Raw genomic sequence first — 7,207 nt, forward strand, 5'->3', positions numbered from 1 at the left:
CCAATATGTGAACTCTGCCTACTAAGTCTAAAACTTTTAATAATAGTTTGCTTATGTTTGAGACTTAAAACAAAACAATAACATACTGCACTACGCCCATCCTAGATATTTTCCAGGATCAAAGTCTATCTGGAGCAGGGCAAGCTGTGGCTGAGGGTGGTTGGGTCAGCAGGTAAGAGCCTTATGACCAGCTCTGAACGCCTGCATGGTGAGGAGCACCTCGAGTTAACACACCAAGCACCAACACCAAAGGGTGGAACAGCTCAAGGTTGCATTTAGGAGACTCCAGCCTCGGCCGCCCGTGACTCCTCGACGAGCCCCACCTCTCTCGGTTCCAGCATCCGGCCCGCCCCTTCCTCCCAGGCTACCACAGTATCGCCCGCCGAGCTCCCGGGCTGCGGGAAGTGACGGAAATAAAAACTTGGTACACAAAGAAGGGCTAGGTCCGAAGTGAGGTCCCACCCTGGCAAGAAGGGCGACTTTTCTAGAAAAACTTAGCGGCAAGTTAACGGGAAGCGCGGCGACACAGTTCCTAGGATTGTGGGGGGCACTCTGCCGCCAGGCAGTCTCATCCTTTGTCCTTTGAGAGGCCTCCTTGAAGCCGAAGGGTCTAAGTGTCCCTGGGCAACCCTTGACTCGATCTCCATTACGGGCCCTCACTGACAGTAGCCATGACGGTTGCGTCCGGATATGTTGAATCGCCGCGGCCAGAGTCTCCCGGAAGTGACGCAACGCGGAGGGATCCGCGTTCGGCTGAGGAAGCCCGAAGCGAAGTGGTTCCTGGAAGCGGCTGCAGCTGGGCAGCTGCTGGAGGGGCGGGGGTAGAGTGGGGAGAGAAGTTGTGGGTTTTACAACCAACCAACCCCAACACGTTTTACGTGTCAGGCACGCATTGTGCTGAACACCTCATTGGCAAGTCATTTAATCCCTTCCTTACAATCCCAGCAGTCAGAAATGTATCACTTACATTTTATATATGGAGAAACTAAGGCTAAGAGAGGGCAAGTAAATTTGTCCGAGAATGTATAGCTGGTACTTGGTGGACGTGGTCTAACCCACACACTGCGTTCTCCGTGGTGACTCCATTTTGTAAAACCAGAGCCGCTGGCGCGTGGCATCCTGGTAAGCCCCTTTAAGTTAGGCACTCTGTTGCCCAGAGAGGGGCCAACTTGTAGTCTCTGGGCCAACTTGTAGCCAGTATGCTCTTTATGGTGAACACAAGGCCCACCTGTGTGCCTGGGTCCCCTTGGCTGAACCTGGGATTTCACTTGGTTTCTGACACCTGGCCTTTGCAGCGTTCTCTGTCTTTGCAGCGCTGGTTACCTGAGGAAACTGTCAATGATTGCTAGGCTCTGGAGAGCATTTTAGCTCCGAGTAGGCCCTTTTAAATCCAGGACTAAGACAATTGGAGGCCTCTCACCATCACCGGATACTCTAGCTGGCCTTAACCCAGGGCCAAGGACCATAATCTTGGACTTTCCACCAGATCAAGTGTTTGTTTGGCTTCTGTTTCTTTAGAATATGACTGAAAACCAATCTATCGTTTGTTTAGTCTTCTTTCTGCATTGACCAGTACTCACATAATAAAGTGGGAATAGCCACTAAGGTTATGTTTTTGTAAAAACAAATTATGCCTAGAAAAACACAAGAAATACATAAAAATTAACAGTGATAGTGTTTGAATAGTGGGTGATTTTATTTTTTTCTCTCTGCTTTCTCTTTTGCATATCTGCTATAATACCCTTTTAAAATAGAAAAATAAGCAAACTGGCTATGGTAAAAACATTTTTAATTGCCTGCCGTTATAATGACGGCCAAGGCATGTTGTCACATTTTGATAAATGACCGTCCTTGATACAAATCACATAGAGAAATCCTGTTTGACTAGAAAAGCATTGGGTTTTTGTGAGTCAGTGTATTCTCAAAATTTTCGATATTTTGTTTTGGTTCTACAATCCTCACAGGAAAAGTAAAAAAGCAAATTGATGTTTTTCACACACTTTTGTATGAGAATATGCTACCACCAAAAGTCTTCCCTAAAACAAAGTTGCAGGGGTCAAGGCACGTGGGGCGTTTGGGTACTTGAAATGCTGGGGAACAAATATAAAAAGCTATTTTTATTCTGGCTGCTTTGGGGTACAGTTTTAAGCAATTTATTTCAGACTGCCAAAGAAAGCTTCATTCTTTATTCACATACTCTACTTCCCACTATTGCTTATTAGTGACTTCTAAAGCAGTGACAAAACAAGTAAAAGAAGATAGAAAGGAAAAATGAGAAGGGATCACGGGAAGAAGAAAATGTGGAGGAACAAAGACAGATGGTGATATTGGGGTTGGAGTTACTTTGGAACTCCAGGGTAGCATGTAACAGCCTTCTTATCCAAGTCCTGGCACAGGCCTGGTTGCCTACTAAAAGGTAAATTAGCATCTATGATGTTCCTGCTCACATACTCAGCACCCACAGTGATAACTCTTAGTAAAAATTCATCTTGATGCTCATTCAAATTAGACATATATTTTAACAGAAATGGAGTGGTTGAACAACAAGAAATGTAAAGTAAAATCCCATCATTTTTCCTGTTTTTTTATCTTACCATGTCATTCATTCATCCTGTGGTTAGTAGCATAACTATAAACTGGAAGTTCTGTCTGCAGCATTATAAAGCAACAACTATAAAACGCCAAAGTGAGGTGCTGACAAGATGCATGTTTTCCAAAGAAATGTCTTTACATTAGTCTGGCTCTGATGAGAAGTTGTTATGATGGGATTAAATGTGCAACAATTTTATTAGAGGAAACACCTGTGAGAGAGAATGGGAGGGAGCCAAGCAAGGCTGGGAGAGGCTGCAAGTCTGAAACTGAGTGAAGGAGAGAGAGAGGGAAGGGTGGTGGAAGTTTCCTGGACTGCCAAACAGTCTAAGCAAGATTTAGAAAGGCTATTGGAAATCCTCAAGCCAAGATCACCTGTCAGAGGAGTCCTTCTTTTAGGAACCAGCCTGCCTTATTATCTGTGCTGCTCTCAGTCACCGGCTGGAGCAGCCCATGGATGAAAATGTGGCCAGGGAATTCAGAGTGCAGCAAGCATCTGGAGCCCTTGATCAGTTTTGCTCCCTGTATTGGCAGCCACAGTCCAAGAACTGGTTTTGCCACTATTGAAACCTTTCACCAGTTTCATGGGTTAAAAGAAGATGTTGAAAGAGATGAGTTTATGAGAAGAAGTTTTGGGGAGAGCCATTGTTATGCTTCCCCACTCACCTTCAAGTCTAGTGAAGGGGGCTTCAATAGCAATACTCAAGAGAACTTGACATGCATTCCCTGGGTTTTGAGAGGTACAGTAGTATTGTGACTCACATCTGGGAAATCCCAGGGGTAGCAGAGATGGGCCAGTGAGAATTTTGGCATAGGAGTGAAGGAAAGTTGCTATGTTGGGATCTGTAGTCACTGCCGTAGTTTGTCAAGGCAAATGATGCCTGAGTGTTTCTCATGCAGCAGATGTGGGCCACGTGAAAAAAAGAGAAAGTTGGCCTGAGACATTTTTGACTCTTGTGTATGGAGAGAATCTGTATGGTATGGATTATTAGAGAAGCCATAGCTGTAGATGGAGCAATAGCTGGAGGAATAGAATGTATTGCCTATCTAGAGTGACCAACTTGTCCAGTGTGCCTTGGACTTTCCCTGCTTTAGTACCAAAAGTCCCAAGTCCCAGGAATCCATGTTTGATCATTCTGTGTCATAGGAGTTGCAGCATCCAACGAACCTAAAAATCACCTGTGAGAGTGAGTCAAGTTTAAGTTTCAAGCAGGTCTAGAGTGTAAAACCAGCTTATGACCATGCCAGGATTAAAGTAGATTTTAGCAGAGGATAATTGGAAAATGACACTGAAACAAAAACTTCTTCACACTCTTTTTTTGGAGTGTGTATTAGTCTGTTGACACAGCCAAAATATCATAGACTGAGTGGCTTACACACAGAGATTTATTTTCTCACCATTCTGGAAGCTCAAAGTTCAAAACCAGGGTTTTGACCAATTTGCTTTCTGGTGAGGGGCATTCTTCCTGGGTTGCAGCTGGCTGCCTTCTCACAATATCCTCCTATGGCCTTTCCTCGGTACCTACTTGAGATGAAGAGGCATGGGAGAGAAAGAGAGAGAACTTTCTGGTGTATCTTCTTATAAGACACTAATTCTGTCAGATCAGGGACCCACCCTTATGACCTCATTTCATCTTAATTACTTCCTTAGAGGCCCCATCTCCAGATATAGCCACAGCGGGGGTTAGGGCTTTAACATATGAATTTGAAGGGCACACAAACATTCAATCCATCACAGAGTGTGACTCTGCAACACAGAGATACCTTTTTTGCGTAGGGGCAGTCATGAGAACATTAGGTGTGTGTTTATGCCTCACATTCTTAAGGAGAAGTTATGCTATGGTGACTTTGCAGCCCTGTATCTTTATGAACAAATGTAAATATGATGTCTAGAGATCGTTTGTGACACTTTTAGAGCTCTTTAGACATTATTTTAATCTTGTCAAGGAAAGTTGGATACCCAGAGGACCCTGTTATTTTTGTGTTCTGCAGAGCAGAGGATGTCACACACTAATGTTCACACTACTGAACTCATGAGGAAACCCACAACAGACTCTGTGTACACAGTGATCAGAACTTGGTCTAAGCCCTGGGGCTTGTACTTAGCTACAGGGACTTAGTAAACAGTGGAACTGTTCTGATAAGGGATATGGTACTGCTTCTATTTATGAAATTTGATTTTTTTAAAGTTAACACAGGATTGGCTAATCAGAGAATATATCCTCTTACATCTTTCTTACAAATATGAACTCAAGTAGTTGTAGGACTCCAGCTTAAAAGGCCAGTATGTTAAGAATGAATTGCCGTTAAACAAAACAAAACAAAAGAAAGACAGACATAGATTTGAGCCTCCTTTAGCATCCACTTGATCCTTCCAGGAGGCATAGCTGTTTTTTTAATTCCTTAAGGGGTATAATAGTTGGAATTATGTTCAGCTATGAGGAAGTAATAGAAATTTTCAAAATAAGTTTATTTAAACATGACATAAATTAATTTTTTTTCTTTTAAGAAGTCTAGATGAAATCAATTTAGAGTTCGTACAGTTATTCATGGGGTGAGGATTCCAGGCTCCCCCTATCTTGTTGCTCCACTATCTGTGGTGTCCATTTTCCAAGGTAATTTCATGATCAATGATGGCTGTTAGAGCTGTAGCCATTCCAGTGAACAGGAAAGACTAGGGGATTCAAAGAAAAGCACAATTGTTTCATTTCAGGATAGTTCCCAAATGTTACACACAATCCTCTGCAAGACATATGGAAAAGGTAGTATTTTATTTTCTGGTACGCCAGTGCCCAGTTAAAAAATTAGTTTTTATTACTCTATAACAAGGGTCAGCAAATGATGGCCATTTGGTGAGTTGCCTGTTTTTATAAATAAAATGTTACTAGAACACAGCCATGCTCATTTTACCTGTCGTCCATGTCTACATGTTCTTTTAAATGATTTTATTGACATAATTCACATTATACAATTTGCCCACTTAAAGTGTAAAATTCAGTGGCTATTAGCATTCACAGAATTATGCATCTATCACCACAATCAAGTCTAAAACATTTCCATTGTCCTGAAAAACCCCACGACCTTTAGGTATCTCTCCAATCCCCCATATCTGCCACCCATAATCTTTCTGTCTGAATAGATTTGCCTACTTTGGACTTTTCATGTAAGTGGAATCATACAATAATTTGGGTATTTTGTGTCTAGCTTCTTTCACTTAGCATAATGTTTTCAAGATTCATCCATATTGTAGCATGTATCAGTACTCCATTTCTTTCTGTGGCCAGATATTCCATTATATGGATATACCACAGGGTGTTTATTCATTCATCAGTCGATGGACATTTGGGTTGTTTCTTCCTTTTAGCTGTTGTGAATAATGCTTCTATAAACATTCATGTACACATTTTTTTGTGGACATATGTTTTCATTTCTCTTGGGTATATTCCTAGGAGTAAAATTACTGGGTCTTGTGGTAAATGTATGTTTAACCGTTTCAGAAACTACTAGACTATTTTCCAATGTGACTGCACCAATTTCCCATCTTCAGAGACACGTTTGTATCTGAATGCATATCTCCTAACATATGTTTTAAATAAATAAATAAATATATGCAGGGAAAAAATAATAGATCAGAAAGAGAGAGAATCCCATTGTTATTCTGGTTGTCCTTAAGATTTGCTCTATCCCTCTCCTATCTGAGGTTTGATTATTATGTGAGCGAATAAATCCTCTTTTTGTGTGTGTGTGTGTGTGTGTGTGTGTGACAGAGTCTCACTCTGTCACCCAGGCTGGAGTGCAGTGGCGTGATCTTGGCCCCCTGCAACCTCCTCCTCCCAGGTTCAAGCGATTCTCCTGCCTTAGCCTCCTGAGTAGCTGGGATTATAGGCACATGCCACCATGCCCAGCTAATTTTTGTATTTTTAATAGAGATGGGGTTTTGCCATGTTGGCCAGGCTGGTCTTGAACTCCTGATCAGGAAGGTGATCAGCCCACCTTGGCCTCTCAAAGTGCTGGGATTACAGGCGTGAGCCACCACTCCTGCCAATCCTCCTTTTTATTTGAGCTATTTTGCATTAGGTCTCTGATACTTGCAAACAAAGGCAACTTGCAACTAATACAGACTGCGAACCTGCTAAAACAGTTGTACAGTCATGACATTATTCATGCTAAAAGGAGGTGGCTATTAGAAATAAACACTTGAAAAATACAACTTTCTATCAACTGTGATAGAAATCAGTAGTGACAACCAATATCAGTTTCCTCCTGTTATTTTTGGGCATGCAGCTAGACTATGTTTCCCAGATCCCCTTGTACTTAGATAGGATTATATGACTAGATGTCACCAGTGGAATGTGAGAAGTGATGGGTGTCATGATTAGGCCAAGCAATAGAGAATAAAAGCCATCAGGACCAGGAAGGAAAGTTAAGAAGTGGTTAAATATGGATATTGACTTCTTTTTCTACTTTCCTTTTCTGAAGGCCAGGTGTGGAGAATTGAGAGGACTCTGCCTCTTGGGGAAGGTGGAGCTACTAGATATTAAAAACTTAGGTCCCTGAATGACTGCATGGAATACAACACTTTCATTATGTCTGTTAACCCATATTGGACTGGGACATG

General features: G+C 42.2%; 1 long non-coding RNA gene across 1 annotated transcript in view; it reads right to left on the reverse strand.

The window, feature by feature from the left end:
* LOC134762069 (uncharacterized) overlaps positions 1-1,522 on the reverse strand; it is a 49,779-nt gene extending 48,257 nt beyond the window's left edge. The window contains exon 1 of the long non-coding RNA XR_010141600.1: positions 87-1,522. This is a non-coding gene — a long non-coding RNA (uncharacterized LOC134762069). The remainder of the gene's footprint in view (positions 1-86) is intronic.
* Between the last annotated feature and the right edge of the window lie 5,685 nt (positions 1,523-7,207).

The sequence above is a fragment of the Pongo abelii genome, chromosome 8, assembly GCF_028885655.2.
Source record: "Pongo abelii isolate AG06213 chromosome 8, NHGRI_mPonAbe1-v2.0_pri, whole genome shotgun sequence".
NCBI classification, from domain to species: Eukaryota; Metazoa; Chordata; class Mammalia; order Primates; family Hominidae; genus Pongo; species Pongo abelii.